This window comes from Macaca nemestrina, chromosome 1, assembly GCF_043159975.1.
Source record: "Macaca nemestrina isolate mMacNem1 chromosome 1, mMacNem.hap1, whole genome shotgun sequence".
Classification (NCBI taxonomy): Eukaryota; Metazoa; Chordata; class Mammalia; order Primates; family Cercopithecidae; genus Macaca; species Macaca nemestrina.
This window is the reverse complement of record NC_092125.1, coordinates 13,565,744-13,577,747: the sequence shown is the minus strand read 5'-3', so window position 1 is coordinate 13,577,747 and position 12,004 is coordinate 13,565,744. Positions and strand designations below refer to the sequence as shown.

General features: G+C 49.8%; 1 protein-coding gene across 1 annotated transcript in view; it reads right to left on the bottom strand.

Moving 5' to 3' along the window:
- LOC105474606 (G protein subunit gamma 4) overlaps positions 1–12,004 on the bottom strand; it is a 96,344-nt gene that overhangs the window by 41,679 nt on the left and 42,661 nt on the right. The window contains exon 2 of the mRNA XM_024790611.2: positions 3,350–3,461. The gene's annotated coding sequence lies outside the window, so the exon portion shown is untranslated. The remainder of the gene's footprint in view (positions 1–3,349; positions 3,462–12,004) is intronic.

The window sequence follows — 12,004 nt, the reverse complement described above, 5'->3', positions numbered from 1 at the left end:
CTATCTCAACCAGTCCTTTTTGAATTTTAATGTGCATATGTATCGCCTGAGGATTTTCAAATGCAGATTTTGATCGAGGGGCTCTGGGGTAGGGGCTGAGATCCTGCGTTTCTAACGAGCTTCGTGAGGCTGTGGTCCATGGACCACACTTTGAGTAGCAAGGCTCCGAATCACCGACTGTTGGTATTGCAGGGGAACATGGAGGTCCAGTTCCAGTCCTCTTATTTTTCAGATGAGGAAACATATTCAAGGAGGTTAGATAACATAGTTTCCCAGAGCTCCTCAGCAGGAGAGGAAGGAAGCACTGCTCCGCCACTGCTCCCGGCTCATTACACCTTGGCCTAGTGGCGCTTAGGATTTCATTCCCCACACTTGGTCTGTCCTGCTGTCCTGGAACAGACTCATCCCCTGGGTGATCCTAACCTTGCTTAATCTGGGAGTGAGATGGCAGGAAGGAGCCCCTTCCCTGAGGTGGGCAAAAAACTAAGGAAATCCCCGGTGGGGGAGAAGGAAATGGCTTTTGCCAATGGCGCTCAAGACAACCACATGCTTTAAAGATAGAGCCCTGTGAGAAGGTTTCGGAGGCCCTGCTTCTCCTACCTGGCCAGGTGCCCTTGAGGCTTGACCTGAATAACACCCCTGCCTTTCTGAGACTGTCTGGACGCCGTACTTCCATGGGGACTCAGGTACGTCTCCCTGCACAGACATTCATGAGCTTGCACATCTCACCTGGACCCAAGAAGAAAAATGGAAGTAGGGACAGAGAAGAGCTGCAACAAATCTCCACAGGCACACTGGCTACTGGCGACACTGACTACCGGCGACGCGGGCTGCCGGCGACGCGGGCTGCCGGGGACGCTGACTACCGGGGACGCTGACTACCGGAGACGCTGACTACCGGCGACACTGACTACCGGCCACACTAGCTACTGGCCACACTGACTACCGGAGACACTGACTACCGGCCACACTGTCTACCGGTGATGCTGGCTACTGGTGACACTGGCTACTGGAGACACTGACTACCAGAGATACTGACTACCGGCGACACTGACTACCAGCCACACTAGCTACTGGCCACACTGACTACCGGAGACACTGACTGCTGGCCACACTGGCTACCGGCCACACTGACTGGGCTCTTGCTTTCTAGAAGATGAGGCAAGGGGGAAAAGGGACCACTTGCTTAGGGTTGGCCCCTGGGGCCACGTGCTCACATAGCTCTTTCTTTCCAGGTACACAGGAATGTGCTTATGCACACAGGTTGCACCAGGGGTTTCTTGAGATGCAGCAGGGAACCCGTTGTAGGGGTCTGTGGTACCCCCACCAGGGAAATAAAGGAAAATCTTGAGTTCCTTCAAGGGAAATTCCAAGCTAGCCATGAGAAGTAAATAAATGACTTGATAAGCAAGAAGGTAATAGTAGCTTAAAACAATAGCCAAAGAAGCTAGAATTACGAGATGTTTGGTTTCCCTATGGAAACTAAAGATAACATCTTAACATACATCTCTGAGTTGTTTTTCAGAAACCTGGCCCCCTACTGAATGAATCTGCTGGTACAGATACCTCAGATGAGGGGGAACTGAGGACTCAACTCTGACCGCCGCTCTTGGTTCTAAATTTCTTCGTGGGCCAGGTGCGGTGACTCACGCTTGTAATCCCAGCACTTTGGGAGGCAGAGGTGGGTGGATCACTTGAGATCAGGAGTTCGAGGCCAGCCTGGCCAACATGGTGAAACCCCATCTCTACTAAAAATGCAAAAAAAATTAGCCGGGTGGGATGGCGTGCGCCTGTAATCCCAGCTACTCAGGAGGCTGAGGCAGGAGAATTGCTTGAACCCGGGAGGCACAGGTTGCAGTGAGCCGGGATCATGCCACTGCACTCCAGCCTGGGTGACAGAATGAGACGCTATCTCTAAATTAATTAATTAATTAATTAATTTCTTCCTGAGGGGCCTGGAGGGAGTCCTGCCCACAAACCAGAGCTAACATTGTTTTTTGCTGACTCCAACATTTAAAACAAAGCTTCTTTTCCTTAACTAATTGCAAATCAGAAGATCTTTAAATCTATCCATGACCTCTATGCCCTGGCTTCAAGATACCCGCCCTTTTCAGCCAAAATCAGTGTGTAACCGCCATGTGTTGATTTTACAATCTTACTTGTAACTTCTGCTTTCCTGAAATGTACCCCCGACTTAAAAAACCCTTACCTGCAAGCCACTGGTCAGGATTTGAGCATGAGCCGCCGAGTCCTCCTTGCTTGGTGCCCAGCAATTAAACACCCTCCTTTCTTCCACTGCAAAACCTCGGTGGTCTTACCACACTGGGCAAGCAGACCCCGGTTTGCTCTGTAACATTCTTTTTTTTTGAGATGGAGTCTTGCTCTTTTACCCAGGCTGCGAGTGCAGTGGTGCGATCTGGGCTCACTACAACCTCCACCTCCTGGGTTCAAGCGATTCTCCTGCCTCAGCCTCCCGAGTAGCTGGGATTACAGGTGCGTACCACCATGCCTGGCTAATTTTTGTATTTTTAGTAGAGACGGGTTTCACCATGTTGGCCAGGCTGGTCTCAAACTCCTGACCTCAGGTGATCCACCGTCTTGGCCGCCCAAAATGCTGGGATTACAGGTGTGAACCCCTGCGTACGATCATGCCCTGTAATATTCTGATGGGCTGCATCTTGCAGCACACAACTCAGTAAATGCAAAGTTGGGGCTGGGAGACCAATGAAAGGTGGTTCCATCCCCAGTGCTTCTGATCTGACTTGGCTTGGGGCACAGTATTTAGAATTTCTGGAAGACGGATGGCATTGTGCCTCTGTAGCCATCCTCCCTAACTATGACTTCTGTCCATGAGCAGTTGATAAGTATCTGTCAGTAGAATACTGCAGCCAGCCTACAGCTATCCCTGAGCCTGAAGGGACCCAGCAGCTTAAACTGAGGATGGGGAGGGAGTGAGTGGTCGACCTCCTTTCATCCTTGCTCAACAAGGAGGCTCACCGCGATGGCGTCTCTTTTCCCACAGGGAAGCATACAGCACAGTTCCCCAGCCAAGGCCCAGCAGCCCTCGGCGATGGCTCGGTTCTCCTCCTCTGCTCCCCCAACAGGGGCGCATCCACTCACATAGGGGATAACAGGAGGTGGTAAAAGGTTTCTAAGGGCTCCATGTCTGCCATGGAGGGTGGGAGAAGGGGACAGGACAGTGATGACTGCTAGAAGAAAATGACGCTGTGAGGACCTGGCCACCATCAAGGATCCTGAGAACTGAGTCTCACCCTGGCCCCCACACACGCTCCTGGCGAAGACACCTGCTGTCCCCCTGCCCCTGCACAGGGTAAGTCACTCTCCTTACCTGCTGAGAGGCAGCCGTGTGACAGGCCCGGGAAGGGGACAGAGGCTGGCGGCGGCAGCAGCGGTCAGTCGTCAGATGAGAGGCGAATTCAGAGCTGCTGCTTTGAGGTCACCTGAAAGCACAACCAGAGATGTGTCTAGAGGTGTGGGGACCCCCTGACATTGTTCCCAGCGTCCCCATCCACCCCATCCTATGGTTCCCCTCTCCTCAAGCTCAGCAGCCTTCCCCCAAAGCCTGGGGACTCCATATCAGACCTTGGGGAGATGGGGAGCTCAAGGCAGACAGAGAGCCCTCAGATCTGACCCAGAGCAGACTGGAAACACAACTTCGGGGCCACAGGCCACCCCAGGCCTCACCAGACTGCTCCCCTGGCCCCCGCAAACCTGCATGCCCAGTCGCTCTGCCACCCCCAACACGAGCAGCCCCAGCTCCAGCCAAACCTCTGTCAAATGTGTTTTCTTCTTATAAAAATATACACCTGGCCGGGCACAGCGGCTCATGCCTGTAATCTCAGCATTTTGGGAGGCCCAGGTGGGCAGATCAATGAGTTCATTCCCCAAGGGTTTACCGAGTGCTCTGCCCTACAGCATCCATCTCCGAGGGATCCTAATGAACTTGGAGCAAAGCTAAAAGCCCGGCAAGAATAAGCTGACAGACCTGTTTGCTCCCCTGGCTAAAATGGAATCCAAATTCATTTTGGCTTCAACTTCAGGGGAGATGGTTTGAAGTTATGTTTGGTGCATTTTTCTCAGCCTGTGCTATGGTCTGAATGTTTCTGTCCCCCCACCCCCCAGATTCCTATTTTGAAATCCAAAGCCCCAAAGTGATGCTATTAGGAGGTGGGACCTCTGAGAGGTGGTTAAGTCATGAGGACGGAGCTCTTATGAATGGGACTTGTGACCTTGTAAAGAGCTCTGACAGAGATCCAGGAATGTTTTAGTTTAGTTTTTTTTTTTTTTTAATTTGTTTGATTTGTGTGTGTGTGTGTGTGTGTATGTGTGTGTGTGTGTGTGTGTGTGTGTGTGTTTTTATATATATATATATATATTTTTTTTTTTTTTTCTGTTGCCCAGGCTGGAGTGCAGTGGTGTGATCTCAGCTCACTGCAACTTCCGCCTCCCAGATTCAAGTGATTCTCCTGTCTCAGCCTCCCAAGTAGGTGGGATTACAGGTGCCCGCCAACACGCCTGGCTAATGTTTTTTTTCTGTTTTTGTAGAGACAGGGTTTCACCATGTTGGCCAGGCTAACCTTGAACTCCTGACCTCAGGTGGTGATCCACCCACCTCCCAAAGTGTTGGGACTACAGGCGTGAACCACCGCACCCGGCCTTGGTTTTGTATTTTAATATAACAGTGCTTCTTATACTTTTCCACCACATTCTGGGGAAAACAGACCCACTGAGGCAACTGGCTCCACTGACTCTGGCTACCCAAGGCCCCACCCAGAGGGCTGAGGTGCTGGATCCAGGCAGAGCACCTGTAGGCTGCACCCACACTCCCCAGCCCACTGTGGGGAAGCCGTTCTCTACCATCGTTTCCCCAAATTTGGTTGGGATCAGAATCCTCTGGGAATGTAATGAGACTAAGGCCCTGCTCTACCCACCTCCATGACCTTAGAGTGCTGTCTTAGCTCTCTTGGGGATTCTGATAAAACCACTGCTCTATCGGCAACCAGAGCTTCTCAGACTTTGCTGTACATCTGAACCACTGTGGGGGACTTTCAAGGATCCTGATTCCAGCTGGATGGAGTGACTCATGCCTGTAAGCCCAGTGCTTTGGGAGGCTGCAGCAGAAGGATTGTTTGAGCCCAGGAGTTCAAGACCAGCCTGGGCAACACAGTCAGACCCCATCTTTACAAAAAATTAAAAAATTATCTGGGTGTGGTGGCACATGCCTGTGATCCCAGCTATTGAGGAGGCTGAGGCAGGAGGATTGCCTGAGCCTGGAAGTTTGAGGCTGCAGTGAGCTATAATCATGCTACTGCATTCCAGCCTGGGCAACAGAGACCCTGTCTCAAAAAATCCCAAAAATATAAAATTAAAAAAATAAAGATCTTGATGCTCAAGTCAAACCCCAGGCCTTTTAAGCCACAATCTCTGGGGGAGGACTGAGGAATCAGTGGATGTTGAAGCTTCCCAGGTGATTTTTTTATTTTTATTTTTTGAGACAGGCTCACTCTGTTGCCCAGGCTGGAGTGCAGTGGTGTGATCTCGGCTCACTGCAACCTCCGACTCCCAGGTTCAAGTGACTCTCCTGCCTTAGCCTCCCAAGTACCTGGGATTACAGGTGCATGCCACCATGCCTAGCTTAATTTTTGTATTTTTAGTAGAAATGGGGTTTCACCATGTTGGTCAGGCTGCTCTTGAACCCCTGACCTCAAGTGATCCCCTTGCCTTGGCCTCCCGAAGTTCTGGGATTACAGGAGTGAGCCACCACACTCGGCCTTCCCAGGTGATTTTAATGTGCAGCCGTGTTTGAGACACGCTGCTCAAGTGTGCATCTAGCTGGAGCGTCCCACACTTTGGTGTCCCATCAGATGTCGTGTCACCCGGATCTCAGGCTCTCACTCAACAGGACTGGCTGGGGGAGGCTGGGGAGGCTGGGTGCTGCTACTCACAGCCTGGTGGGAGGCATCAGCTTCAGTATCCCCGGGAGCTCATTAGCAATGCAGAATCTCAGGTCCTACCCAAACCTATGAAGTCAAATCTACAGGTTTGTTGTTGTTGTTGTTGTTGTTGTTGTTTTTGAGACAGAGTTTCCCTCTGTTGCCCAGGCTGGAGTGCAGTGACGCCATCTTGGTTCACTGCAAGCTCCGTCTCCCAGGTTCAAGTGATTCTCCTGCCTCAGCCTCCCGAGTAGCTGGGATCACAGGCGTGAGCCAACATGCTCGGCTAATTTTTGTATTTTTAGTAGAGACGGGGTTTCACCATGTTGGCCAGGCTAATGACAAACTCCTGACCTCAAGGGATCCACCCGCCTTGGCCTCCCAAAGCGCTGGGATTACATGTGTGAGGCATTGCACCCGGCCGAATCTGCATTTTAACCCAGGTGATTCAGGTTTGCGTTAGAGTTTGAGAAGTTCTGAGCTAGACCAGCAGGGCCCAGTCCTGCCTTATGCAGTGTCCAAGATGAAGAGCCTGGCTGAAGACACGTGAGTCAGTCGTAACAGTGGTGGGCAGCAGAGTTGCTGTTCTCCTGACCCTTAGTGTTATTCACAGCCCCGTCAGCTTTTTAGATTCCTCTTTTAGATGATTTACTAACTCTAGAAGCTCTTTGAGAGGCCACACATCAGAAAAGACACTATCAATTTATCCTTGTCCTTCTGGCATTTGCATAGCGTCTTCCATCCAATGCTTGAAACGTATTTCAGATGTCAACCCACCAGCCTACCCCGGGAAGTGGCTGTAGACACCTTCCCTGTATCATTGCTAGTTCTCAAAATAACACAGGTTGTTGGAGTTGATGGGAATTTAGCTCTTGACTGGATTCCTTTGTCCGGTTGCGGGAGAAAGCTGTTTTTTTGTTTTGTTTTTGTTTTTGTTTTTGTTTTTGAGACAGGCAGAGTCTCACTCTGTCACACAGGCTGGAGCGCAGTGGCACGATCTTGGCACACCACAACCTCCACCTCCTGGGTTCAAGAAATTGTCCTGCCTCAGCCACTCAAATAGCTGAGATTACAGGCATGTGCCACCATACCTAGCTAATCTTTATATTTTTAGTAGATATGGAGTTTCAACATGTTGGCTAGGCTGGTCTTGAACTCCTGACCTCAAGTGATCTGCCCACCTTGGCCACCCAAAGTGTTGGGATTACAGGCATGAGCCATGGCGCCTGGCTTTTGTGTGTGTGTGTGTGTGTGTGTGTGTGTAAGAAAGAGAGAGGGTCTTGCTCTGTCACCCAGGCTGGAGTGCAGTGGTACAATCACAGCTCACTGCAGCCTTAATCTCCTGGGCTCAAGTGATCCTCCAACCTCAGCGTCTGGAGTAGTTAGGACTACACCCAGCTAATTTTAAAACTTTTTGTAAAGACAGGATCTCACTTTATTGCCCAGGCTGGTTTTGAACTCCTGGTTCAAAGGATCCTCCCACCTTGGCATCCCAAAGCACTGGGATTACAGGCATGAGCCACCTCTCCTGGCTGAAAGCTGCTTTTTAATAGCACTAAATTTTACCGTGATGTTTTCAAAAGCTTTTCTTCCCTCTCAAAAGAAGAAAACATATTCGTCTTTGAATAAATTGCTGTGTTTCATTGTGAGGTGGTGGGAAGACCCACTGGCTGGCCGTGAGCGAACTGGGAGCCCTCAAGGCCAGAGGCCTTGTTTTTTTGGCTTCTGTGCCCCAATTGCCAAGATAGGGCAGGCATGCCGTAGCCAGTCCATACAAACGTGACTCTCATAGGCATGAAAGAATAAACTGAGGCTTCAACAGTGACTTTAATTCCCCATGGCTGCTGCTGTTTCAGTTCTTAAATGGAGCGAAATTAGCTCTGGGTTGTGACGGGTAATGACCCAGAGTCACACAGATGTACTGATGGCTCCAACAACTTCCTTATTTTGAGAAATAGTGATGATACAGGGAAGGTGTCTAAAACCCCTTCTTAGGGTATGGGATAGGTTGGTGGTCTGACATCTGAAATCCATTCCAAGCAATGGATGAAAGATGGAGCTACTAGAATTAATTAAATCATCTAAAAGAGGAGCCCCCTAGTGGTGCTCGGCTTTGAGGCACAGGTGTGAGGTCTCTGCTCTCACAGAGCTTACTGTCTGGTGAGGGGTGCCATGGACTACTGGAATCACCATGCTGACTGATGAAAATTCTTATGAGGGAGGCGCCCGGCTCTCAGTGTATAACCAAAGCACTTGACCTGGACCGTAGCATCTACGTTGCTTTCTATGATAGATTCTGAAGCCGTAAGATGGAATGAGACTTGCCTGCCCTCAAAGAGCTCAGGTGCTGAGGGGGAGATGTATAAATAAGCAATGATCGTATTGTCATGGGTGTATGTGGGCTGGCTGTCCACAGAATCCATGCTTCTCTTCCTCTCACAAGAATGTCATGGTGGCAGGGCAGGTGGCCCCTGGCTAGATTTTCCCCAGGGTCGCTTGCAGCTATGTGTGGCTTTGTGACTCACGTCTTGCCAGTGGAGATGCCGATGACAAATGAGTGGAAATGATGGGTGCGACTTCCAGGCCTGGGCTTTCACATCCTATTTGGGGACTTCTGAGCTCTTTCCCATCACACGTGGATGTGTCTGCAGCTTAACTTCAACAAGGGCAGGCAAGGACAGTGGCCTGAGTGGTGCCTCCAGGTGTGGTCCCTGGACTGGAGGCATCAATGTCCCCTGGGAGCATGTCAGAAATGCAAATGCTTGGGCCCACTCAGACCTACTGAATAGAAGCTCTGGGGCTGGGCGTAGTGGCTCATGCCTGTAATCCTAACACTTTGGGAGGCCAAGGTAGGTGGATCACCTGAGGTCAGGAGTTTGAGACCAGCCTGGCCAACATGGTAAAACCGCTTCTCTACTAAAAATACAAAAGTTAGCCGGGCGTGGTAGCAGGTGCCTGTAATCCCAGCTACTTGGGAGGCAGAGGCAGGAGAATTGCTTGAACCTGGGAGGCGGAGGTTGCAGTGAGCTGAGATGGCGCCATTGCACTCCAGCCTAGGCAGCAGAGCGAGACTCTGTCTCAACAACAAAAAAGGAGCTCTGGGCGTGGGAAGGGGCTTAACAAGGCCTCCAGGTGGTTCCGATGCTCAAGAGAATCTGAGAAGCACAGTCCTGGGAGATGAGAGAGAAACAAAACGGAAGGAGCCCGTGTCCCCAAATCTCCCCTGGAGCTGAGCGGCCCCGTTAGCCTGGCTTCTTACTTCTGGGCTTGTATGAGAAAGTGAAATACGTTTCCCCACTCTTTAAGTCACTATGCTTCTGGGTTTCTTTGTCACAGCAGCTTTACATCTCACTAACCGATACAGTATTTCAACAGACGTTAGTATACTGGATGACCGCCTTGAAAATGCTTTTAAACCTGAGACAGAAGTACTCATTTAAGAGCTTCTATTTGGGAAACTCAATACAACGAGGCACTCAGGTCTAACAAGGATTCCACCTAGTGAAACTGTGTTTATTTCTAGGGTCTAACATTTTACCCTAAAATTCTGTTAGATACCAGGCCCACAAGATAGCACTGCTTTTGCTCCAATGTTCAGGCTGGGTTCTCCTAGCATTCAGCGTGAGCACTGATAAGATTCCACCCTTTCAGCTGTAAGATAAATTGGCTTTGACTTGTCACAAGAATTTCACTAACTGAGTTGACATCTTGGCGTTCCTCCAAGAATGGAGGTCACGTTCGCTTCCACACCGGGATCTAAAAGGGAGGGGAGGGCCGGGCGCGGTGGCTCACGACTGTAATCCCAGCACTTTGGGAGACGGGTGACTCGTTTGAGGTCAGGAGTTCCAGATTAGCCTGGCCAACATAGTGAAACCTTGTCTCTACTGAAAATACAAAAATTGGCCAGGTGTGGTGGCAGGTGCCTGTAGTCCCAGCTACTTAGGAGGCTGAGGCAGGAGAATTGCTTGAGTCCAGGAGGTGGAGGTTGCAGTGAGCTGAGATCGCTCCGCTTGCACTCCAGCCTGGGCAACAGAGCGAGACTCTGTCTTAGTAATAATAATAATAATAATAATAATAATAATAGGCAGGGGAAGTCCTAATTCACCTGGACGTGATAATCGCTGCGTCAGCAAAGGGCACAGGCTTTCTCTCTGTGCACATGGATGTGTAAGGTGGCATTTTAGCACCACATGACCAATTCTGCTGTTTCTCAGTCATCCTAGGCTGGAGCTGAATGTCCTGACCCCTGAAGGGAGTGCCCTCCCACCCAGACACCCAGGGCTCTATGTCTGCAGTAGGAACACGGTCCCCCTCGCAGGGGGATGACTCTTCCCCACTCCGACTTCAACCACTTTGCAAATTAAATACTGTGATAGGCAAGCTTGATGCATTTTACAGTATGGATCTCAATTACTTAATTTACATCTTGAGTGCCTGATAGCATCCAGCTGATCTAATAACACCTAATCACACAGATGCTAAACACGTCCAGGGATTGGAAGCTTTGGGCATGGCATGGGTTGTAATGGACTTGAGAGACAACCACAGTTTCTTAGGAAGAGAATGTGGGATCTGAACGATGCTGGGGCCTGCTGGACACCTGTCACCTTATCTGGTTCTTTTTAAGGTCAAGAAAATTAGAGAAGGTTGGCAGACCGCGGTTATACTTAAGGGACATTTGACAAATTAGTGCAGAATAAACAGCAGAAAGAGAAACTAGATCCACCTTCCGTGGGACCGTTCACGCCACCCACTCCCTCACCCAGCTGGCCCCCCAGACACTCCCTGACCATTGCTTCAGCCTTGCAGGTAGAAAACAAAAATCTTAATCGATAGAAGATGTTAGAAGTCTACTCATGGCCTGAGGCTTTTAATCAGCCCTCACTGACTGCGATGTTAATTCTTTCTGACTTTGGGGTTATTCAGATTACTTAAACTGGACCACGGTGTTGACCGGCATGTACGGAGGAACATAAATCCATGTCCTGTGTGTTTGTACAGTCTGTAAACCTTACAGTCTAGAATGAATTCATTTTCATTCGAGTCTTATCGCAGCTCTACCGAAGTGGACAGTTCACTGCAAGGGGGCCGAAAAGGCAGTTGAGAGATGGCGTGGCTGGGCCATGTCTCAGCTTCCTAGAGCTGCAGGAACAAATTACTATAAACCGTGTGGTTCTAAGCAACAAAAATGTATTCTCTCACAGCTCTGGAGGCTGGAAGTTCAAAATCAAGGTGTGGGCAGGGTCATGCTCCCTCTGAAGGCTCTAGGGGAAAATCCTTCTTCCTCATCTTTTCCTATCAACTGGTAACCTCTGATAGCACTTGGCATTTATTCCTTGATTTGTTGACATCATTCCAATCTCTGCCCCTATCTTCACATAACCCACTTCTCTGTGTCTCACTGTGTCACCTTTGCTTCTTTTTTTTTTTTTGAGACGGAGTCTCGCTCTGTCACCCAGGCTGGAGTGCAATGGTGCAATCTCGGCTTACTGCAAGCTCCACCTCCTGGGTTCACGCCATTCTCCTGCCTCAGCCTCCCAAGTAGCTGGGACTATAGGTGCCTGCCACCACGCCCAGCTAATTTTTTGTATTTTTAGTAGAGACGGGGTTTCACCATGTTAACTAGGATGGTCTCGATCTCCTGACCTCGTGATCTGCCACCTTGGCCTCCCAAAGTGCTGGGATTACAGGCGTGAGCCACCACGCCCGGCCCCATCTTCACTTCTTATAAAGATACCAGCCATTGGTCTTAGGTCCCACTCTAATCTAATCCAGTATGACCTCAACTTAATCATATCTGCAAAGACCCACTTTCCAAATAAAGTCATATTCCAAAGTTCTGGGTATATATGAATTCTGGGGGCAAACTCTGAACTCAGTATAGTCAGGAACCCAGAAATGTGGCTACAGGTCTGTGCTCACTGCTACAAAGAATCGGATTTTGTTGTTGTTGTTCTTTGTAATACCTACAAGAAATGCCTCTCTGAGAATTGTATGGTGTTTCATGGCTGTGGGAGAGGAATATCTTACAGTGATGGGTGCATGAACTG